Source organism: Leopardus geoffroyi, chromosome B1 (genome assembly GCF_018350155.1).
Source record: "Leopardus geoffroyi isolate Oge1 chromosome B1, O.geoffroyi_Oge1_pat1.0, whole genome shotgun sequence".
Taxonomy (NCBI): domain Eukaryota; kingdom Metazoa; phylum Chordata; class Mammalia; order Carnivora; family Felidae; genus Leopardus; species Leopardus geoffroyi.
The window spans coordinates 138,778,345-138,804,037 of record NC_059327.1 but is presented as its reverse complement, the minus strand read 5'-3'; the positions used below and the strand labels follow the sequence as shown (position 1 = coordinate 138,804,037).

The following is a 25,693-nucleotide window of genomic DNA, read 5'->3' as shown; positions in this document are numbered from 1 at the left end:
TTGTTTTTGTTTTTTGTGGGTTTTTTGTTTTTTTTTAGTTTGTCACCATTTATATATAGTTTTATTTGTTTTTTTAATATAATTTATTGTCAAGTTGGCTTCCATAAAACACCCAGTGCTCATCCCAACAAGTGCCCTTCTCAATACCCATCACCCATTTTCCCCAACCTCACCCACCCCCCATCAACCCTCAGTTTGTTCTCTGTATTTAAGAGTCTCCAATGGTTTGCCTCCCTCTCTGTTCATTTTTTCCCCCTTCCCTTCCCCCATGGTCTTCTGTTAAGTTTCTCAGGATCCACATAGGAGCAAAAACATATGGTATCTGTCTTTCTCTGACTGACTTATTTCACTTGGCACAATACCTTCCAGTTCCATCCACATTGCTGCAAATGATGGTGCCATTCTTTGAAGGAGGACCCGGTTTGGGGGAAATCATGAGCTTGGTTTTGGACACACTGAGTCTTTGAGAAACCCACCGCGAATGTCAAATCAGCACCTCCGCTTTGGTATGTGTTTACCAGCCTACTCTTACTCCGCCCCCAAAAGACATTGTGCTAGGCATTTTATATAAAATATTTTCCCCAATTCTCAAAATGAGGAGGCAGCACACATCATTTTTCCCATTTTACTGATGTGAAAACTGATGGTCAAGGAGGTTAAATATTCTGCTTGCATTCAGTACTTGAAGTCCAGACATTTTAAACTCCAGCTAGAGATCTTTCTCCTTTGTAGTGCTTTATCTGCCCGTCACAGGAGCGTCAGAGAAGGCCGTACAAGAGGTTGAGCAAAGGGAAAAAACTCTGCTATGAGGTCATGTTTCATTTGGGGAAAAGGTGGGTTTTGTCTCATTAGATTCTAGAAGAGTCTCACATGAATTTTGATTAATCAATCAATCAATCAATCAATCAACCAATCAATCAGCATTCCCTGAGCAACTATATGCTTAGGACTTGGCTGACCATTGTAAAAAGATTATGAACAGTATAAAGTATGATCCTTAATTTCAAGGGCTTAAACTTTACCTAAGGAGGCAAATGCACTCAGGAAATAACTTTATGTATGACAACATTATAGGCTGATAACGAAATGCCAGATTGTATAGGGCTGACGGCCTGAGAAGAGGATAATATGTATCATGATAGGGTCTTATTTAGGGGAGACTTGCATTGTGTGTACAAAAGGAAACTGAAGAAGGAGAGAATACTGTGTGTGACAGTCTAAGAAATCTCAGCAGTTGAGTGTTGGTCTGCAGACTGGATGTCTCCTTCTTAGGAAATTTCTTAAGATATGCAATTATTACAGTTAGCCAAATTCAGTACACATCAAATGACCTAACGGTCGAAGTTTCTAGATACCTATTTTATTTAACATTTATTTTTGCAGTTCCTGCAACCAAGAGTGCTTTGTTTTGTTTTGTTTTATAGACAAGAGACAGCAATCTGTTCATATCTTTGTTGAAGGAAAGCTGAAATTGCAAATGTGTTTCAATCTGATACAATCTAAATCCTTATCCCAATAATGAAAAATGTCATCAACAAATCTTACTCTGAGATCTTTGAGACTCCGTGAAGATTTTTCTTTATGGGAAAATAACCTCAAATTTATTTCCAAAAGGAAAGATAAGACCTCTCTTAAATAATGGCATCTGGAAAATAGAAATTTTCTTAGTAGTAGGCGTTATAATGAATGACATTTGTATAGTACTTTACGATTTGCAGAGTACTTTGTATACTTTATCTCATTAGATAACTAAGTAAAGCTAAGCTTTCCTCAGAAAGTTATGTTGGATAAATAGTTGTCTAAAGAGGGAAAAATATGTTGGTTTTAACCAATTTAGAAACAAAAAATCAGTTGTAGCTTCTTAGGCATTAAGAGGGATGTCATAGGTTGCCATATAATATATTTATTAACTGTCTAAAGATACACTAATGATGATAGTTGCAAGAATCATATATGAATTGAGCCTTTGCTTTTGTATGGTACTGGTCTATGCATTTATATGTATTAAATTGTTTAATCCTACAAATAAACCCTTGGAAAAGATATTATTCTCATATTACAGATAAGGAAACTGAGGCACAAGTGTTTAAGTAACTTGCCAAGTTCACAAAATTGGTAGTTAGAAGAGCTGGGCCTTGAACTCAGGAAGTCTGGCTCCAGAGCTCTCTCTCTTAATCACTAAGGACTCTTTCCGAAATGTAAATTGTCTCTTACATAAACATTGTTTCATAAATAAAAATTGTAAAACAGCCAATGATTTACAAACAAAAAGTAAAGGGAAAAGGGGAATAAACACTACTATGAATGCTAATCAGGACTCCTTAATAAAATCACATAGAAAGGAAGAAAGAACATGAAAAATTTTTAAAAATCTCCTTAAAGAATAGGAATTGAAATATTTGTAACTTTTTGGCCAATCTCTGAAAAAGAGAAAGGAAGGTTAAGAAGGAAGAGACTAATTTATGATCCAAGAACAACCCAGTGTTATTATAATTATAAAAATATGTTTCTAGTCTTTCCTAAAAATGTTTCCTGCTTTACTTGGAGAGGACACTAGTAGCTCTTCGAATATAGAATAATCCCATTCCCAAGCAAGAGAGTCTAGAGACAAATAGAACATTCTAAAATCATGGCTACCTCACTAAGGATCCCACACCCTTAAACCCATTCCCCACAGTGGATGTGAAAGGAGTACATGGGAAAGTGGCAACAGAATCTGTTCTTCCAACTCTGTCCTCTTTGGGGTGAGGATACCTGGCGCACAGATCGACCCAGCCTTCCAGAATTCTCTTCTAACAGGAAGGGAACTCTGTCCATTGAAGTTTGAAGATGTTTGTAACCGGGAGGAAAAATAAAAAATCTCCATCATCTCTGATAAAGCACAAAAAGGACCGTTTAGAGTTGCTTTGCATTTCAGGATAGATGGAAGAGTCTCTTCTCCAAGAGACTCTTCTCCTCAGGAGGTTAAGGTCCAGAATTTTTCCAAGTGTCTTTATGCAGTCAAAGAGAGAGATAGGGGTAGACCTCATGCCCACTGTTTAGAGATGGAAACCCACAGAGGAGATGCCCAAGCAAAAGGCTTAGCTTTTTGGCCCCTCATCTGGAAAGCCACCTATTATCTCCTATGCAAAAGAAAGGAAAAAACATTTTGCTTTGTCTCATGACAAGATTAAATTTCCTAAAGTGGTATGAAAAATTATCTTATTAAAAACTCTGGTACATATTGTGCTGGGCTTTTTCAAAATTTAGATTAAAAAAAAAAAGACTTCTAGAAGTGTTTAAGTTTGTGGAACCATTTTTTTATCTCATTAAGGGAGCTTTATTGATGTGAGAGACAAGATCTTAATAATCATAGTGATGGACATAAAGAACACCGTGCATGGGGGCACCCGGGTGGCTCAGTCAGTTAAGTGACTGCCTTTGGCTCAGGTCATGATCTCGAGGTTTGTGGGTTTGAGCCCTGCATGGGGCTCTGTTCTGTGCATGCAGAGCCCTCTTTGGATCCTCTGTCCCCTCTCTCTTCTCCTCCCCTGCTCATGCTGTCTCTCTCTCTCTCTCTCTCTCTCTCTCTCTCTCTCTTTCTCTCTCAAAAATAAATAAATACAAATTTATACAAAAATAATATAGTTTTGGGGCGCCTGGGTGGCTCAGTGGGTTAAGCGGCCGACTTCGGCTCAGGTCATGATCTCGCGGTCCGTGAGTTCGAGCCCCGTGTCGGGCTCTGTGCTGACAGCTCAGAGCCTGGAGCCTGTTTCAGATTCTGTGTTTCCCTCTCTCTGACCCTCCCCTGTTCACGCTCTGTCTCTCCCTGTCTCAAAAATAAATAAAACGTTAAACAAAATAATATAGTTTTATAAGGAAATAAACCTATTTTTTAAATTTTGTACTTGATATAAGTCTGACTTATATATCAGATATAAGGTCTGACCAACCTTATTCCTGAAATACACCACATATCCCAGCGATGGAGTGGCCAATAATAACCCAGACAACTAAGCTTATCTAAAAATAAGATTAGCTTTCAACCACCTACGTGGAAATGACAGGGTAAATGAAGATCATTTTCTCAAAATTGCAGGCTCCCCTCTGGGCCCCTGCATAATGTCCTTCTTTTCATTGCCTCAGTTTCTCCAGCTGCAAAGAAAAAATTATGTGCAACTTTGGATTCCTGTTCCCTCCCCACTCTAATCTTCAAAGAATAAGACCAAGCATCTCTGAGCAGTACTTCCCAGACCTGCTATTTGATGGACACACCATCCAAAGAGACTTTTGAATGACTGACAAAATACCTAGCCCCAGTCCGGACAGCACAGTTCATTGCCTAGTTCAGCTCTCTTGCTGTAAAGGAGCACAGTGCTTCTTGAATGGGTGCAAGACCAGCTGCCTACTGTTTCCTGTCTTCAGAGAATTCAATTATGTATCAAAAAATGTTAAGTGCTCACTCAGCAGCAGACAGTAGTTTGTATATGCAACCTCACTTCCTCACCGTAGACACACAGTGTCCCCAAATCAAACCGTCTGTGTTCCCAATTGCCTGCAAAGTGGATTGTTTGCAGTTTAAACTATCTTTTCTGAAGGAGACCATGCTAGAAATGATGAAATGAGTCTGTCTACAGGTTTCTAGAGGAGAAAGTACTGATAGTTCCCCTGGTCCCTCTTGCCTCCAAGGCCTCATAGGGTAAAGGGTTTGGTGGGGAAGACCGAGGGGCTGGGCTATAGACTTGGCAGATACATGCGAAAAAGGAGAGCTGGTACATGCCAGGTTGGGGAGTGTCCCTCGGGGACCCGTTCTCAGAGGCGCTCTATCCTGGGCAGCTGACAGGGAGGCGGGATAGGAGGAGAGGGACTTTCAATGGAGGATGCCAGTGTCAAGAGAGGCTTCCAAAGGCAGGCAGCCCAGATGGGACTTTCAGTAAGTGCCAGAGGACCCATTTGTAAGTACTGAAGAAAAAGTGCCCTTCATACTGTTGGAAATTAAAAAGTATGTCCCAACATTTGTCTGCTAAACTGTTCAAGGCACAGAGAGAAGGAAAACCGCTAGGCTGACGTACTGTTCTCGTCTTTCCTTCTTTTGTTCCTCTTTAATGAAAGGGCAATACTTCCAGGTGCCTAAACCACAATAACTCCATTTTTTTTTAAGTTCATGTATTTATTTTGAGAGAGAGAGAGAGAGAGAGAGCCCAAGAGGGACAGAAAGAGAGGGAGAAAGAGGGAATCTCAAACAGGCTCAGCCCTGTCAGTGCAGAGCCCAATGCAGGACTCAAACTCACAAACACTGAGATCATGACCTAAGCCGAGATCAAGAGTCCGACTCTTAACTGGCAGAGCCACCCAGGCACCCCCACAATCACTCCATTCTTGGTGGTCAGAGAGCCCAAGGCCATAGTCCTAAGCCAAAGGCAAACGGGAGCGTGGCAGTTACAGAGGGTCACCTGGCAGGGAGACGTGATGGAGAACTCTGGTCATGACAACATTTTATACATGTGTTAAATTTGTTCATGGTCACTGGAATCAAGTGATGTCTCTCAAGGAGTCCATTCGGTTGACAGGGCTGACAAAGTCTGGCCACTGAGGAATGATAACAGGAGCTCCTAGGCAATTGTGGGAGCAGCTGCATCCTACAGCACTTGCCAGTTGACTTATGGTCTGAAAAGGTCCCAGTAAATTTACATCAACAACGGAATCAATGCCGATGAAACCCTTTTCATGCTTTCCTGTCACGATCCAAAGTAAAAATAGGTATGGTAGCTAATTTTCAAAATTGTCATTTTATTTATTTATTTTTGACTTAGAAAACTCCACTTTATTGACTCCCAAATCTAATAAAACTCGGAACTCTGCACAAGTGTTGTAAGAGGACTTTGACCTTTTTCCTAATGCCCTGTCTTCAAAGTCAGCTCATTTTTGTTTCTCTAGACTCTGTATCAGTTTTCTGAGATGCTAAGAGGACTTCATGTGTCCTTTGCCTTTATGGCCTCTCAGCATTTGTGATCATCACGGGATACAGAGGGAAAAAGCCAGAAAGACCCAGAGACTTCTCCACAGGCTTAAAGAGGTGGGCCCCACGGCCCATCTAATGCTAAATCTGGTCCAGGTTGAGAGCGACCATTTTCTCTCCATGACTATTGGGCAGTGGATCATAGGAACCCAGTTGCTCCACCAACGGCCATCCCTGGGATACTTGCAACTAGCCACAATGTGGTAGAAATGCTGGTTAGTACAGCCACTCAGGTCAAGGCGGATGGTTACTTGACCTCCATGGTAGCCCTTGCAGAGGACAACAGTGAGCTAAGCCATGGTGCAGCTGTGTGCCCTGGGCCTGTGTGCCCGTTGCAGCACCTCAAAGCTTCCCACCACTGACCCAGATTGGCTCTGAGGCCTCGGGTGGGCTGGAGGATGGACCTCACCTCTCTGCTACCCAAGCTGTAGCAAACATTGTCATTTTAAAGTTCAAAGATTTGGGGGCGCCTGGGTGACTCAGTTGGTTAAGTGTCTGACTTCAGCTCAGGTCATGATCTCATGGTTTGTAGGTTTGAACCCCACATTGGGATCTGTGCTCCCAGCTCACAGCTCGGAGCCTGGAGCCTGCTTCAGATTCTATGTGTCTCCCTCTCTGTCCCTCCCCTACTCATGCTCTGAGTCTTTCTCTCCCTCAAAAATGAATAAATATTTAAAAAAAAAAGTTTAAAGATTTTGATGATAAAGAAACACCAAAGGTACAATGTAGGTCTACCTCAATACAATCATACAATCAGCAAAGATACTAAAACTAATGCCTAAAGATGTTGGACTTGAAGAAACATGTTTTTCAGAAAATAAAGATTTTAACATAAATGCAGTCATATCTCCAGCCTTGGGACAAATCTGTAGGATACTATTTTGAGCTACCAGCTGAGTCATTTTCTTTTCTTCTTTATCTCTCTCTTTCATATAATAATTATTAAGAATTCATATAATGTTTGAGACAACGTAAAGGAATGAATAGCAATAACAAAAACTATAGTCATTTTCCTAAATGGAAAAAGGATGGGTAAGAATTTTGCCGATGGTAAAAAGAATTTGCGTCCCCAACGTGATCTGAAAGCCAGAGGTTATAGTAGAAATTGTCACTGGACATTAAGTCCCAGACTAAAACTCTATGTGATTCTTTACAAGTTTGACATTGAATCGACTATTAATAGAAGGAATATTTTAGAGGGAAAAATAATGTAAGAATTAATATATCTAAAAGTAAGAATATATTATTTTATTCTTTATTATTTTAATAGCTTATGTTCCAGAAGGTCAATATTTTATTTTTGTTTAAGTTTATTAATTTACTTTTGAGAAAGAGAGAAAGAGAGGGAGTGCACATGCAAGTGGGGTAGAGGTAGCGGGTGGGGAGAGAGAAACTCTGAAACAGGCTCTGCAGGTCAGCATAGAGCCCGATGCGGGGCTCAAACCCATGAACTGCAAGATCGTGACCTGACCCAAAGTTGGACGATTAACCGACTGAGCCACCCAGGTGCCCCTAGTAGGTCAGCACTTTAATTAAATCAAGATTGTAACATCACTTTGAAACACACTAGCATCCTCAGGCAAGGACTTGGCAAAATACTTTACAAAAGATTCAGAATAATAACGAACCAATATAGTTAACTAAAATTTTATAGGCACTGGGATATTTCTTGGCTTCAAACTCTTTAGTTAATCATGAAATCAGCACACTCAGTCTTCATTCAATCAGAAGTTTATGTGGATTTCACTCATTTCAGAAAGGAATGAATTTACTGAGTGGCTCTGTTTGAGAGTCTATGAAGAATGCAAAGAAAATCAGGCACAGACCTCATTTTTTTTCCTAGGGAGCTTTGTGCCTAATAGGTGAGATCAACATACCCATAAATAACTAGAATACAAGGTCAAAGTAGTGATTACCACAGGAGAAGTGTGGATGACAAATCAGGGAAAGCAGATTTGGGGAAACGTTTGGGAGAAAAGAGACATACTAAGCTGTGAACTAGACATACAGGATGGACAGGAAGTGCAGTCCAGCTGGAGAGAAAAGTTACGGGCATGGTTTGGGCAATTTCAAGTAACTTAGTTTAGCTGGCTGGAGACTAGCATGAAGGAGAACGCTAGGAAATGTGGAAGCAAAGGACTGAATGAACACTTCATGAAGTGAAGAATGAGGAAGGTCAGGTTAAGGAGGTATGTTAGACAACTCAGATCTCCTCTCACAGGCAGCTTGTTTGTCTCCCTACATGAGCACCATCCCAGCCACTGTTTAAAATCACCACTGAAAAACTCTTATTTACAGATTGGGAGTTTAGTGCATAAGGAAGTACTGTATATTAGGAGATTTTAAAATAATATGACATTTACTCTTTTTTTTTTTTTTTTTTTTTTTTTTGTCATTTGCTCTTTTACCTACCCTAAACTCACAGAGTAATTTTGCCTTTACTCTGTTTGCAAAGAAACCATGTCACGTGAATATTGTTCAACAAATTAACATAAAGGGATGGGTGTGGAGATGGATGGGTGGGTGGTTGTGTAGGTAGGTGGCCATGTGGTGGTCGCATGACTGAACGGATGGGTGGAGACTGGATTTGTGAGTGGATGAGTGAATGGTTCGACAAGTGGATAGAGAGGTGAATGGTGGTGAGTGGATTAGGAGGTGGAAGAGGGTTGGGTGGCTGGTCTGCTGGCTACCTAAAGCACTTGGGTACTTTGCTGTATGATCCCATGATTAAGTGTTCGACAGCCAACCAAAAAACATGTCTAATATAAATCCAAACAATTGTTTGCTAGTAAAATTTCGTCTGGCTATAGGAGTCAAGTACATTTTTTATTGTGCTTGTAAAGTGCACATCTTTCACTGTGCATCGAAAGAGAACTCAAAAAACACATGTCTTTTTATGTCCTTCACCCCTTCTCACAATGGTACAGGACTTGAAGTTTTCCCAAATTACAACTTGAATGAAACAAAGCAAAGCCACTGAAAAGGTAAAAGTCAACTGGGTAAACTCAGAGTGATTTTTTTTTTTTAATTTTTTTTTTCAACGTTTATTTTATTTTTGGGACAGAGAGAGACAGAGCATGAACGGGGGAGGGGCAGAGAGAGAGGGAGACACAGAATCGGAAACAGGCTCCAGGCTCTGAGCCATCAGCCCAGAGCCCGACGCGGGGCTCGAACTCACGGACCGCGAGATCGTGACCTGGCCGAAGTCGGACGCTTAACCGACTGCGCCACCCAGGCGCCCCACTCAGAGTGATTTTTTAAAATGATATTCACCATCCTTATAAAATGAGGGGATTCAGCTATATTAATAGTCTCAAAAATTGTAAAACACTGATGTCTACTTTCAAAACCGACACACAACAATCAACAAGGCAGCCAACCAACCAACCATCTCAAAAAAACAATTACGTATAGGGAGGGCATGGGTATTTACTAGTTTCGCAAGTAAAAGAAGTTTTAGGAAACCTATACCCTTGCTATTCAAAGTTTGGTTCTTGGACCAGGAGCATCAGCCTCACTGGGGAGCTTCCTAGAAAAGCAGAATGCCAGATCCCATCCCAGAACTACGCAATACGCAATTTTAGATGCATTAAAGTTTAAGAAGCACTGCTATATGCCCTTCCTGAAAATTCAATATATATGTAGTGTTCTAAGTTGTTAAGTTTGTTTTGTTTTGTTCGTTTTAAATCTTTATTAATTTTGAGAGAGAGAAAGTGCAAGTGAGGGAGGGGCAGACAGAGAGAGCCCAAGCAGGCTCCACAAACCATGAGATCATGACCTGAGCTGAAATAAAAAGTCAGACGCTTAACCGGATGAGCCACTCCAGGTGCCCCTATAAGTTTGTTGAGTCCAATGTTTACCAAAGTTATTTCATCATGGATTCCTTTTTTTTAATGTCTTATTTATTTTTGACAGACAGAGCATGAACAGGGGACGGGCAAAGAGATAGGGAGACACAGAATCTGAAGCAGGCTCCAGGCTATGAGCTGTCAGCACAGAGCCCAACTCAGGGCTCAAACCAGTGAAGCATGAGATCATGACCTGAGCTGAAGTCGGATGCCTAACCTAACCGACTGAGCCACTCAGGCACCCCATGGATTCCTTTTTGTAAAGGAAACTCCTTAACATTGCATGCAAATTGTATAACACAGTTTGGGCGGTGCTAGGCTCAATAAACCTTAAAGTCCCTCCAAGTAAAGCATTCTGTGTATGTGTTGATTATACAGATATCTGTATACATACATCTGAATATGTGGGTGTATATGTTTATCTACATCCATGCCATCTATGCATCACCTACCTATCTAATAGAAAATAGCCATGATTCTACTTACGCATTTAGTGAAACCTAAAAGAAAATAGACTTGTTAAATTTGAGAGAAATGGTGAAATGCAGTTTTAAGTTCTTGGTGAAGAGAAAGAATTTTGTGAAAATGAACCAGTTCAATCAAGAGGTTTACTAGGGAACGTTTATGTGGGGCTGCGATTTCCTTTTACTCTCCAAGAGCTTTTCCAAAATATACATTCTTCACTAATGAGAGCTAATTTTTTATGTGCTTTCTCCCACTTGTTCCTATTCAAATATTTTATTTTTGAAGGAATGCCGTTTTGGGGCTTGTTAAAATTTCCATAGTCTTTTAGGAATGTTATTAAAGAATGTTAGTTTTTAGATCAAGTGTCCTTGGGTAAGTACAAATTGCTATGAAAGATTTGGACTTCATTTGATGCTATTGGAAGTAATCTGAAAATATACTTTCTCATGGTGGTGATTAGATCCTTTAAACAATATTTTAAACAGGAAATTTTACTGGATTTGCCTTCGTGTTCTCTTAGTGCTTACTCAAAAGCACATGGGTCCTACCACAACTCCCTTCCCCCCAAAAAGCACATGTATCCAAGGTGGTGGCTTTTTTATCCCACAGACTAAACACTTGAGAACAGAAAGGGTTTCGTCGTCGCAAATCTTACTTTATTCCGACTAGACTCGGGGATGAGCAGGAACAAGACTGAGATTCTGCCGGGCCATAGGAAGCCAGAGTGGTACATGAAGTGATTTTAGGTGGTATTTAGACAGGTATTTATTGTAATAGTCATGAAATTATCTTTATATTAGAAAAAATGAAATCGGGGCGCCTGGGTGGCTCAGTTGGTTGAGCGTCCGACTCTGGCTCAGGTCATGATCTTGCAGTTCGTGAGTTTGAGCCCTGTGTCGGGCTGTGCTGATTGCACAGAGCCTGGAGCCTGCTTTGGATTCTGTGTCTCCCTCTCTCTCTGCCTCTCTCTCTCTCACTCATGCTCTCTCTCTCTCTCAAAAATAAATATTAAAAACAATTAAAAAAAATCAGTATAGCAAATGTGCTAGATGTTATGGTTTAGGATGAGGTTAAGTTTAAAAAGTGAAGCCATTTGAAAAAGTAAATAACATTACAGATATGTATGCAATAAAAATTGTGAAGTGGTGATGTAAAGGATTGCAATATGGGAAATACGGCTTTAATCCAACCCTTTTGTTCTGCTGAGGAATATGAAACCCTCTTTACGTAGTAAATTCATGGGAATTAGGGCCTCGAGTTTCTTACTTCTCAAGGCCCAGTTGATAATGATAGTAATAGTCTCAAATGAAAGTGCATCTGAAATATCTTTGGGATGTAGAATTATCAATCATAGTCAATGTCTACTTCTTTCGATATTAGACAACTGATTATGTTCATTCAGTTCATAATTTTCAGGATTCTACAAAGCATTCAGATGCATCATAATAGTAAAGTGAAGAAATCCCTCTCTCAGAATAGGTTGGGTTTATCTTCCTTGAGGTATGAACCATGAACTGTCATGAAGTTTGCCTCACACCTATTGCCACTTTTGTGAGCGTTGGTTGTTCCTACCATTTTCAGATGGAAACGTGAGCAAGTGATGATTCTGGCTCCAATTTCCTTATTTTACAAAACATATAGAAAAGGACTCTCTACACCATTTAACTTTCCAGTGCCTTGGTTTCCCTATCTGTGAAATTCCATTAAATAACTGATTTCGAAGGTAACCTATAGTCCCAAAGTCCCATGACTTTATAACTATTAAAAAGATGAATGGCATATTAAATCCATAGAAATGGCCCGGCTTCCAGGAAGAAGTATGTTATGAGATAATAAAACTGGCATTTTTCAGTGCCTACCATGTTACAAGTACTCACAAAAAGTGTCTTGCTTAATCTGCCCGGCACACATGCCTGATTCCTATTGCACATATGCAGAAACTGAGGTCCAGAGGGGTGCAATAACTTATTCAAGATCACACAACTAATAAGTAGTTTGAGCCCTGGTCTCCTTTTCTCCAAAGTCCTACTCCTTTCCTCCACCACATCAAACTACCTTTCTGTGATCAGAACACTCTTATTATTAACTTTGAGATAAAGCTACTGAGGCAGAATGGCGGAAAAAATTTCTATTTGTCCATTTGTCAACACAGTTGGAAAAACATCCCAAACACGGCCTTGTTTAGAATTGTTTAGAATGTCGAGAACACGTGTCATTTTGTAACTAATCCCTCAAATACATGGAATAGTTGGGTGACATGAAAGTTTATCAAACTCAATTTAGATGCAGATTTGATGTTTAAAAAATCTCTGATACTGATTCAGAAGATAGGGAAAAACTAATATAAACATTACTTTTGAGAGGAAAAAGAATAGAAACCATATGAATATTATAAATAAATAGAAAAGATTTATTACAAATAAATAAAATTTTGTACAAGTGAAAATTTTTCTGTGATTTCAGAATCCTATTAGCTTTCATTTAATGAAATTAGGAAACAAATATTGCCACTATCTGGAAGAGAATAAGTAATTGTTTAGAGAAAAAAGGAAATGTCTAAAATTATAACCATAATATTTATAGATGAAAAGATGCATTTTATAGCAAAATAAAATTTTGTGTATGCATGTGTATATTTGTGTATATTTAGGAGATGAGTCAAAAATCAAATTTAAAAAAGTAAGTAGCATCTATTTGTTGGAACAGTTTTCAAATGTAAACTGTATGCAGATTTGGCATTATCTTCTGAAATAATAACTTAGCTGAAAAAAACTCACTTTGAGAACAAACAGTTTTGATCCGCAATGTGGTTTTGAGGCGGCAAGAAAGAGAATTTCTTTAGGACATAGAGAATCAGTTTTGGATAATAACATCGGCTTTAAAACATTATTTAAGGAATAAGCCTTCATAGTTCTAGTTTGCAGACTTACTTTTTACTCATACTCCAAACTCACTCAGAAATGAACAAAACATAATTTAAAATTCTTGAGCTAGCACATTAACACCTCCTAACAATAGTGGCTTTCTTATTTCAACTGGCAATCCTTTACACAGCAATATGTGAATGATCAGCATTTCAAATGAATTAATCAGTTCATATCCCTACGATAATCGCCTGCTTCAGACAAGGTGCTCTGATGAACAAGTGCTCGGTTAGAGAGTAGAATAAGGGTAGCCATGATTTCCTGGCAGCCATCAGTTTGTGAGTGAATGAGATCACTTAAAAAATAATTTAATTATCACTGACTTCACCAACATGATGCAGGTCCTCACTAGCCATGTAAAGCTTCTCTAGCCTCAAACATTTCTGGAAGCCACCAGGTAGTATCTTGTATTCTCACGTGCAATCATGAACAGACTTCTGCTAGGCAATGCAGCCCCCCACCAACGCCCAGCTACTCCAAGCATAGTTCACCACTGCTCCATCAGGCCTGCCATGTTGGCTTTTCTAGGGTGCATGTCACTCCTTTGCCACCACCCTGTTGGGCAAAGCCCACTGATTCCTTGGGCCTTGACTGTGGCAGAGCAGTATCTCAGGTGTATGGGAGAGGAGGTTATGATCCACCCTGACTCCCTATCTAATCCCAATGGATAAAGTACAGACTCTAGGAACTGATAGTTAATTGATGATCACTTACGAGTTTATTAACGAACCAGATTGTTAATGAACTGGGAAAGTCCCCAATGCGTCTTGCAAACTTGGGTACACTTTGGATTGGAGAATGCAATTTGGATCTAAAATCAAAGTGTTTTATCCCATCCCCATCCAAATGCAGACCTTGGGGCCAACTGGAGCCTGGGGCGGGTTGGGAAGATGGATGTTTGGAGCAAACTCAGCACTCAGGCAGATGCTTGGAAGATCACAGACTTGCCTCATCAACCCAGTTATTGGCTGACCAGAGAGTAGAGAGGGAAGGGTACGAGGTTGATTCTCTCCCTTTGTGCTTTCTCATACAGAAACAAAGTGAGCCAGAGACTCTGAGTGTCCACTGCTCTCCTGAGGGGTCCTACAGAGCAAGAGATCTCTGTGCAGGAGAGTCACTTTCAACATGTGGGCATTCTCCCTGAAACGAGCTCCTGTTCCTCCTTTGTGGGAAGCAGGTGTGGGGTTGGGAGAGAAGCTAGAAGCTTACTTTCAAAGACCACAGTCCCAACAGGAGGAGAATAAGGTTCCTTCTCTGCAAACATGAAGACAGGAGATTAAACTTCTTCCCTTAAGACTATGTAGTAGAATATGATAAAATGCTGCTGGGTAAGGGGCAGAAGCAGAATGGCTGACCCTACTTTGTGTTACAGTCTATTTGAGGGATCCCAGAGTACTTTAAACCAGAACCCCAAATGTTGGAGAGTTTATTAAGAGAGTTATTCCAACTTTGGCTTATCATCCTTCTGCCTTCCTTGCATCTAATGGCGGGCAGAGGAGACAAATCCAAGTGACAGACCTGGCTGAGCACAGAATTCTCTTTCCTTCCAAAATAAGGAAAAATGTGCCATTGGCTTGGTCTGTCATGCTTGGTTATTTTCTTTTAAAATTAATTCTCTTCCAGAAGATATCACAGTCCCCTAACCTGCTTTGGAGCAGACTCCAGAATTTGCCAAACATACCCACATGTGTCTAATCCCAGCAGTTTTGTCACCAGGACTCTCCTCTTCACTCAACACCAAAAGGCAAATGGGGGTCTCTCTTGTGAATTAACCAGACACTGCCAAGCATGCCTACACTCCAGCAGGGAACCGGACCCAGGACTAAGCTGTCATTCTACACTCTTGGCATAAGTCATCACCTAATTTTACAAGCAGGTATATACTTGGAAGCTGGTTAGCTTACATAGAATCAAGCGTTGAAGTACTTAAAACAGAAAACTAATCAAGGTGATAATAAACAGGAGTTCAGTAATTCAGTTAAATGGAAGGGTCCGTGAAACATTTATTCATTCTTTATTTTACTCAACATTTATAAAGTATAATTGTAGGCACCAAACACAGTTCATGGGGATAAAAAGATAAAGATTTACTCTCTGTCCTTAAGGAGCTCACAGTCCAGGTACAAAGGTAGACATGTAAGTGACATGGGTCATAAATCCTTTTCCACAAAAAGGTGCATATAACATTTTATAAAAATGCAACATGATGCATGCTATAATAACAGATACAAACTGCTGTGAGGTATAGAGGGGTAACAAGTAATTGTAATATAACATTAGGCAATCTCTAAACTGGAAAGATTTGGGAACATATTAAAGATGGTAAGTACCTTGGCTTAATTTTTTAGTAAATGACTATTTCTAAGCCTGGATTTCTACTGTGGTATTTGTTCAATGTGCCTATTTTTCGGTTTACTTATGGCATTTTCATGGCAGCCATGATTAGTAATGACCTCTAGCTTATGAAAATAGATCTTTAATAAAGTAAACACACTGGGAAATCACTGGGACAGCTTGGTCTTGTGGAAAAACACAGTTATGTGTTTACTGATAAATTACTGATAAATTTCCTGTTTATGTAGCTGACCTGCCATGTTAAAGCCTCATTCAAGCAATATTTTGGAAAATCAAACAAATATGCTTCTCTGAAAAGAAAGGATTGAATTTAAGTTTTTAAACTTTTTTGTTTGTTTGTTTCTTGCTTTTGCTCAGTTTATCTGAGATAAAAAATTAAAGCGTTTAAAAACATTTCTTTTAGGGGCACCTGGGTGGTTCAGTCTGACTTCAGCTCAGGTCATGATCTTGTGGTTCATGGGTTCAAGCCCCGTGACGGGCTCTGTGCTGACAACTCAGAGCCTAGAGCCTGCTTCGGATTCTGTGTCTCCCTCTATCTGTGTCCCCCACCCCCCCAACTCACACTCTGTCTCTCTATCTCACTCAAAACTAAATAAAACATTAAAAAAAAGAATTAAAAAAAACATTTATTTTAGTGTGTAATTTTAAAATCAGAGGTACTTGTTAGCTCAGTTGGTCAAGCATCTGACTCTTGGTTTCGGCTCAGGTCATGATCTCAGCGTTCATAAGTTCGGGCCCCATTTCCTGCTGTGTACTGATAGCACTGAGCCTGCTTGGGATTCTCTCTCCTTCTCTCTCTGCTCCTGCCTCACTTGCTCTGTCTCTTTCTTTGTGTGTGTCTCTCTCTCTTTCTCTCAAAATAAATAAATAAACATAAAAAATTACTTGAAAGTCAACATAGATCATTTTTTTCTTTGTTCAATAAATATTTATTAAATAAATTAGTAAATCAAGTGCTCAGTCTTTATTTTCATAATCTTCAGTATTATCTAGCACAATGCTAGTATTATCTATCATAGCAAAGGTATAATAAGTTCTTTGGGGCCCATGGCTTGATATTTTACCTTAGATTGAACAACAAAAAAATGGTGAGAATTTCCACATTTACTTTATAATCAGGAACCTAAATTTGGAATTTTAAATAAAAAAAAAAAAAAACAGGAAATTCAAGAGAATATAGTGTTTGGTCTCTTAAAAACGTGTAAGTGATGAAAATGCAGATAAATAAAAACATCAAATCAAATGCAGTAGGTGTCCTTTCACTCACATAAATTGAAAAGTGAAACACTCTGATTTAATATATTCTTGGTTAATAGTCAGTTTACGCATTTTATTTTTATTTATTTATTTAATATAATTTATTGTCAAATTGGTTTCTTTTTTTTTTAATATATGAAGTTTATTGTCAAATTGGTTTTTTTTCAATATATGAAATTTATTGTCAAATTGGTTTCCATACAACACCCAGTGCTCATCCCAACAGGTGCCCTCCTTAATGCCCATTACCCACTTTCCCCTTTCTCCCACCCCCCATCAACCCTCAGTTTGTTCTCAGTATTTAAGAGTCTCTTATAGTTTGTCTCCTTCCCTCTTTTTTTCCCCCTGGTCTTCTATTAAGTTTTTCAGGATCCGCATATGAGTGAAAACATATGGTACCTGTCTTTCTCTGCCTGACGTATTTCACTTAGCATAACACTCCTGAGACAGTTCCATCCGTGTTGCTACAAATGGCCAGATTTCATTCTTTCTCATTGCCAAGTAGTATTCCATTGTATATATAAACCACATCTTCTTTATCTATTGGTCAGTTGATGGACATTTAGGCTCTTTCCATAATTTGGCTATTGTTGAAAGTGCTGCTATAAACATTGGGGTACAAGTACCCCTATGCATCAGCACTCCTGTATCCCTTGGGTAAACTCCTAGCTGCGCTATTGCCTGGTCATAAGGTAGAACTATTTTTAAATTTTGAGAAATCTCCACACTGTTTTCCAGAGCGGCTGCACAAGTTTGTATTCCCACCAACAGTGCAAGAGGGTTCCCATTTCTCCACATCCTCGCCAGCATGTATGGTCTCCTGCTTTGTTCATTTTAGCCACTCTGACCAGCATGAGGTGGTATCTCAGTGTGGTTTTGATTTGTATTTCCCTGATGAGGAGTGACGTTGAGCATCTTTTCATGTGCCTATTGGCCATCTGGTTCGTCTTTAGAGAAGTGTCTTTTCATGTTTTCTGCCTAATTTTTCACTGGATTATTTGTTTTTCGAGTGTGGAGTTTGGGGAGTTCTTTATAGATTTTGGATACTAGCCCTTTGCCCAATATGTCATTTGCAAATATCTTTTCCCATTCTGTCAGTTGCCTTTCAGTTTTGTTGATTGTTTCCTTTGCAGTGCAGAAGATTTTTATCTTGATGAGATCTTAATAGTTTATTTTTGCTTTTAATTCCCTTGCCTTTGGAGATGTCAGCATAGTTCATTTGATTTATATGATCTCTCTGGGCTAGTAGGGCAAATTTCTAAGACCATTCATAGAGGCAGCTCCTAAATATCAACAGATTGAAGGATTTGGGAGTATACTCTACTGGGTCCACCCTGTTTCTTCTATTTTTATGTTGGTTTCCTTTCCTCTTCTTTATTGCACCTCAATTTCCAAAGCAGTCTATTAGTTTCCACCTTGCTGCTTCATGCCTCAGGCTTCTCAGTGGTATGTTTGAATACTGCACAGCTCTTTGATGGACCTCACTTTGAGTAAGTGACTGTGCATGTTCATCTTGAATAGCCCAATATAGACTTCTCCTTACAGATCATATTCAAGTATTGAATAGATATATTTGATATAACATAGAAATTGATACAGCATGGAGTCATTAAATCTCATGGGAGCTCATACTGTCTAATACAATCAGTGATCATACATGGTGGACATCTCTTATTTCTTCTGCTAATAGCACCCTGGTTCTTCCTTGGAGACTCACCCATTGCTAAGTTAGTCCATATGACCAGGGAGTCAATGAGAGTGGTATATCACAGGACCACAGTGCTTGCATAAGAAATGAACAGGTGACTCAAAAAGGGTCAATCAGAGTCAGCACTGGGACCTTTGCAAGAACGAATGGGATGGAGTTTCTGTTTTGGTGGGAGTAAGCTTGGAGCTGTCAGAGCCAGTCTGCTGTCTCAGAATGACACTGCCACAAAGAAAGGAAAGCTGAGATACGGAGACAGAGAAAGTGCCCCTGGTCCTGATAAATATTGTTTGAGCCCCTAGATCTAGCTGGCCCTAAGTCTAGTGGAAACTTATACATTTCAGAAAAACAAATCAATAAATTACAAAATTTATTATAGCATATTGTCCTTCTCTTTAAAGTTCATATTTATCACATGAATTCTTATTGTCTTTTATCTGTTTCCTCCACTGAATTGTAAATGCCTGGAGATGAGAATTCCCTACTACATGGCAAGTAATAGATGCTCAATAAATATTTTTTCAAATGAACAATCCAGAATCTATCCTTAAAACAAAAAGTCACACAGCTAGGGTCCCTGGGTGGCTCAATTGGTTAAGCATCTGACTTCAGCACAGGTCATGATCTCACAGTTCATGAGTTTGAGCCCCACAATGAGTTCTCTGTTGTCAGCGCAGAGCCTGCTTCAGATCTTCTGTCCCTCTCTCTCCCTGCCCCTCCCCCACTCATTCTCTCCCTCTCTCTCAAAAATAAACATTTTAAAAAATCACACAGCAGAAAAAATAAGTAAATAAAATTAAAAAATCACACAGCTAGCTATTTAGCATCATTGATGTTAATATTATATATATATATTTTTAATGTTTATGTTTTATATATGTTAACACCGCTTTCTTTTTAGAAAGGCTAGATTTTATAAACAAATTACTATGTTTCTGGACAGTAAATGGGATAGTACTCAGGTTAAAAACAATTGGGAAATAATGTTCACCATATTCTGCTTACGCAATTGCAAAAACATATTTGCGGAAAGAAATGACACTTTCTATTATAATTAAAGTTACTATTATTATAAGCACAGACTGGACCCCTACATGGAGTACCACAATCTAGTTCCTACCATGACTAATCTAATCAATTAATTGCAAAGTTTTGTAATATGTAATAATCCTGATAGAGAGTTTCACTTTGCTCTCCTTAACTCTATTGGAATGGTCATGCCCCAACAATAGAAATCATCTGTTATTTAACTAAATACGTATTTTACAATTTGGAATTTCGCCTATGTCCCACTCCTGAGAAGTCTACAAATGTAAGACTAGAAATACTACTACCTGTCTCTGCTTGAATTGCTACTCTTTATCCATGGATTTCTGGATAAATAAGAATTAATAACCAAGAAAGATCAATGACTCCCAGCACATATAATTTGTCATTCGAGACAAGCAGTGTTTAGAGTGGCAGGAAAAGGTAGAGGCTAATCACAAAACATTATCAGAGTGAAGACATGTATAATTAACCTACATTCTACTTCCTCAATCATGAAAGATTTAGATCTGAAAGGAACAAGCCACACAAAAATGAAGAAACCAATATCATACCATCCTTCCCTGGCATACCCAGCATCTTTCCTCTCCCTCAGATCCCCTTGCCCCCAACCAACATCAGCTTTCGATTGACAAGAGGTCATAGGGGTAGCATTATTGGATGTCTCTTTCAAGGTAGTTACCTCTGGCTTTTCTTTCTCTAACCTGGACCTCCACTTTAACCGACATGTAACTGAAAGTTCAATGTCTGATGGCTTCTTGCCAGCAGACTTCACCTTCAAGATGTCTTAGCTTCATTTTAGAAAATATTCTTTTTATCCTGCTTCTGCAAATCTAAACCAAAACTTGAAACACAAAGCATTCTTTATTTTGTGACTGCCTTTATCCTTCCTGGTTGAGGAGGAAGTTGAGTTCTGTGAGGTTTTGTGGTCTGACATTTGGCGTGCTTTGTTATTTTGTTATATTTTGTTAAGCAGTTATATGGTGATTCTCCATACTGATTTTTGAATTCTAATTACTGAGATTTTCACTTTGGAAGGCAACACAAGCTTACTCTTTCTTTGAAAGCTTCTGCTTCATATGACCAACATTAATTTTTATGAATATAATTTTTTTTTTGGTAAAATTCTGTTTGTTTAGTTCTTCTTAATCCTCTGGATTTAGAATAAGCTCTGCAAGTTTATCACTAGCCGGTTAAGCCAATTCTTTACCGAGAGGTTCCTGTGCCCTTCTCTGGCAATGGCATGCAGACTCTTCTTTTTTATGATAGGATTATAATTTTAACCAATAAATAACACAGTTTATAGCAACTATTTTTACTGAAATATTGTAGGATGCATGTTGGTCTCAATGATCCTGGCAAAAGTAACTTTTAAAACATTTTGTGGAAGGGCAGCCTGTGTGGCTCTGTTGGTTAAGCATCCAGCTCTTGATTTCGGCTCAGGTCATGATCTCACGGTTGTGAGATCCAGTCCTGCATCAGGCTCCACGCTGGCATGGAGCCTGCTTTAAGATTCTCTCTCTCTCTCTCTCTCTGTCTCAAAAATAAGAATAAAATATTTTGTGTAAGATGCTCTTGCCCATATGGATAGGAAATAAATGTAGACACGTGCGTTGTACTCTTAGGTATTGCTGAGTATTCCCGCAAGCACTGTAGTTTCCAGGGACCTGTCAGTTTGGATACTTTAAATCAAATCCACCTCTCCCTTCACTTTTCTGTCAATAGTTAAATCACTTGTTAGGAGGTGATATTAAGTGCTATAGAAGTCCTTGAACTTCATTCGGATACATTTTAAACAGCACTCACTTGCTCTTTTATGTGACTTTTATCTCTATCTGCAGAAGATGTATATGCTTGTTTTTTAAAAATTAGAAAGACACACAAATAAAAAAAAACTCCACCTGCAATCCCACCACTCTCTCTCCACATTATAATGTTTATATGTCTACATCTTCTGTATTTTAAAATTTGTCTTTCACTTAAAACTAAATTGTGGACAACTTTCCAAAATGCAATATTCTTTTAAATAGATTTGCTGCCTATAGCATTTTCCCTTCAACCAACTTAAGCAGAACCTTGAGGTGATTCCTCATGGCCTAAGTAGGCATGTCTAGATTTTTTGGAATAAGTCTCTCTTGTTTTCTGCTGACTTATCAAAATCTGTCTTCCTACATATCATGGACAAAATAATTTTGAGGCTGCTCTTTGAATTTATGAGTCATTTTATAATGCTGTTTCCCCAACTCAGGCTTTACCTGGATCAGTAAAATTTTCCAGTGTCATTGATTCAACCAAAAGAAATCACCAGGCAGTTTTACCAAGGACTCCACGTACAAGGAACTCTGTCGAACACCTATAATGGTATTCTGGGTCTATGAATGATTCAATTTTGTAATAATACTTGTGCCTGGCACAGGGTAAGCCAGCAATAAATCCTGAGTGATAAACAATATGAAACAAATTACATAAGAAATTCCAAATCTACAGTGTCAAAGGTGGTGCCAAAGCCCCATAGGCTATTGCCTGTTTTTAAATTTAAATGATATGAGATACTAATGAAAGATTATTTAATGAGGTAACAATTTTATAAAATAGCCTAGAAGTGATACCGTTATTGATAATAAACATTTTTAAGATTTAATATGTACCTGACATTAAACACATATGAGACTTTACATGTACTCTCTTACATACATGTTTCAGAACAACTCTATGTGGCAGGTGTTTTAAACCCCATTTTACAGGGGCATCTGGGTGGCTCAGTCCATTAAGCATCTGACTTCAGCTCAGGTCATGATCTTGCAGTTCGTGAGTTCAAGCCCCGTGCCGGGCTCTGTGCTGACAGCTCAGAGCCTGGAGCCAGCTTTGGATTCTGTGTTTCCCTCTCTCTCTGCCCCTCCCCTGCTTGCACTCTGTCTCTCTCCCTCTCAAAAATAAACATTAAAAAAAATAATAAATCCCATTTTACAGATGAGTTAACAGGCACAGAGGTAAAGTAGACTGCCCTATATCACCCACGTGGCAAATGGCAGAGGAAGTTAAATCAAGCTTCATGTGACTCAGATGCCCTTTGTGTCATCCGTAATGCATGTGGCATTCCACAGATGTTGGAATGTGACTACAGAGGCCACTTCATCTTCACTACCCTAAACTTGCTGACCCTAGCAAAACAGGGAAGTTAGACACTCTAATGTGACTTATATTTGAGTCCCACCATTGGGCTGTCCAGAGATGTCCTTCTTCAAGGTAAAAGGAATACCTCTCAGATTACAAGTTTCCAGAATGCAAATTGACTGATAATCAGATTTATCATTGATTACTTCAAAATAGACTCTAATTGCCTTCTCCTTACTTAAAGAGGATCCCTTTCCTGGCTCCCAAAACACTGTCAATGGGGTGGTAGCAATAGTAGAGAATGAAGTGAAGTGAAATGAATTAATAGAACTGTATTAAAGCTGATAAATATATAACTACATTTTAAAAGTAAAGAAAATCATAATTCAAGAGAAAATGAGCAGATTGATATAGCGTGTCAACAATATTATGGCAGTCATAACACTACTACAGTATTAAAGAAAGAAACAACGTTTCTAAGGCGGTCTGATGAGTCATTGAAACAGAAGCCCAACTGGCTCTAACCTTTTAGAAGATATTTTTTCTAAGATATTGCTAACAAGCGTATATGACTCATTCCACACCAAAAATAAACTCTAAAGAGCAACCTGACTCTAAGAATAACTTCTAATATCTAGGAGTATTAACTGTGGTTCTGTTTGTTCACTAACTCCAGAGTTATTCCATCCACTGGTGGATACAGTATTTCTCTCAAATTTATTTTCTTCTTCTTCCTTTTTTTTTTTTTTTTTTTTTTTTTTTTGGACAATATGAATTGACAAGCTGCCAGCACCACTGTAGTTGCCAAAATTTCAAAAAGGATCTTTGGCACTTTATTTCAGGTATCTCTCAGGCAAGTTGAGAAAGGAAACATGTGAACAGACAGTCAAGATATTGTGACAAATGCCATGACAGGCCATAGTTGCTCAGGGCTCCATGGGTGCACAGTGAGGGGGAACATGGACAGAGCAGTGGTAAGAAAGTACTTCTTTTGAGATATTTCAGATAGGATATGTGTGATCCAGGTAAAGAAAGTGGTGAGCAAACTCCACACCCGAAAAACAAATAACCCAGTGAAGAAATGGGCAGAAAACATGAATAGACACTTCTCTAAAGAAGACATCCGGATGGCCAACAGGCACATGAAAAGATGCTCAACGTTGCTCCTCATCAGGGAAATACAAATCAAAACCACACTCAGATATCACCTCACGCCAGTCAGAGTGGCCAAAATGAACAAATCAGGAGACTATAGATTCTGGAGAGGATGTGGAGAAATGGGAACCTCTTGCACTGTTGGTGGGAATGCAAATTGGTGCAGCCACTCTGGAAAATAGTGTCGAGGTTCCTCAAAAAATTAAAAATAGACCTACCCTATGACCCAGCAATAGCACTGGTAGGAATTTACCCAAGGGATACAGGAGTACTGATGCATAGGGGCACTTGTACCCCAATGTTTATAGCAGCACTCTCAACAATAGCCAAATTGTAGAAAAAGACTAAATGTCCATCAACTGATGAATGGATAAAGAAATTGTGGTTTATATACACAATGGAATACTACGTGGCAATGAGAAAAAATGAAATATGGCCTTTTGTAGCAACGTGGATGGAACTGGAGAGTGTGATGCTAAGTGAAATAAGCCATACAGAGAAAGACAGATACCATATGGTTTCACTCTTATGTGGATCCGGAGAAACTTAACAGGAACCCATGGGGGAGGGGGAGGAAAAAAGAAAAAAAAAAAAAAAAGAGGTTAGAGTGGGAGAGAGCCAAAGCATAAGAGACTGTTAAAAACTGAGAACAAACTGAGGGTTGATGGGGGGTGGGAGGGAGGTGAGGGTGGGTGATGGGTATTGAGGAGGGCACCTTTTGGGATGAGCACTGGGTGTTGTATGGAAACCAATTTGACAATAAATTTCATATAATAAAAAAAATAAAATTAAATTAAAATTAAAAAAAAAAAGAAATTGTGGTTTACATACACAATGGAGTACTACGTGGCAATGAGAAAGAATGAAATATGGCCCTTTGTAGCAACATGGATGGAACTGGAGAATGTATGCTAAGTGAAATAAGCCATACAGAGAAAGACAGATACCATTTGGTTTCACTCTTATGTGGATCCTGAGAAACTTAATAGAAACCCATGGGGGAGGGGAAGGACAAAAAAAAAAAAAAAAAAAAAGAGGCTAGAATGGGAGAGAGCCAAAGCATAAGAGACTCTTAAAAACTGAGAACAAACTGAGGGTTGAGGGGGGGTGGGAAGGAGGGGAGGGTGGGGGATGGGTATTGAGGAGGGCACCTTTTGGGATGAGCACTGGGTGTTGTATGGAAACCAATTTGACAATAAATTTCATATATTGAAAAAAAAAAAAACAAGGGTTGCATCTAATACATCACTGTGTCAGCCCCCAAAGCCACTACAGGGTCTTGCATATTGCAGGTTCAATAAACACTAATTGAATAAAAAAAAAAGGGGGGGTGAGGATGCTCTAGGCTGAGAAGGTACACAGATAAAGGCACAGGGGATGACAGAGCAACCTTGAGGACCTGGAAACAGTTAAGTATGGGTTACGTGTTAAGATGCAGAGAGTGTTGGGATGGTAGGTCAGTCTCTAATTTAGCCAAATAGTCTGCACCTTTGGCTGCTCACTAGCTGATGAACTAGCCTCTTTTGAATAAATATTAATAGAACTTTGCTGTTTTGTTCATGTGCTCCTTCCTGCGTCTCAGTGTGGAGCGTGTGCATGTACTTGAATATTCCTTCCCACTAAGTGGTTAGCTCCGGCTCCGAGGACAGGGGCCACATCCATCAAAGAATGTTTCAGACGGAGCATCATCCTCAAAGTCATGGGCGGTGCCAAAGCTGTGCCCTTAGAGGAGCACAATATACACAAATTTGAGATCGGTTAGCATCTTTCAAGTCAACTGCTGAGTCAAATGAAAGGAACGTAGAATGTGTTTCAAGCATACAGG

At 39.2% G+C, this 25,693-nt stretch overlaps 1 protein-coding gene and 1 pseudogene across 2 annotated transcripts in view; both read right to left on the bottom strand.

Moving 5' to 3' along the window:
• RASGEF1B (RasGEF domain family member 1B) overlaps positions 1-25,693 on the bottom strand; it is a 559,703-nt gene that overhangs the window by 89,116 nt on the left and 444,894 nt on the right. The gene's annotated exons all lie outside the window — the stretch shown is intronic.
• LOC123595780 lies at positions 5,319-6,297 on the bottom strand (annotated as a pseudogene).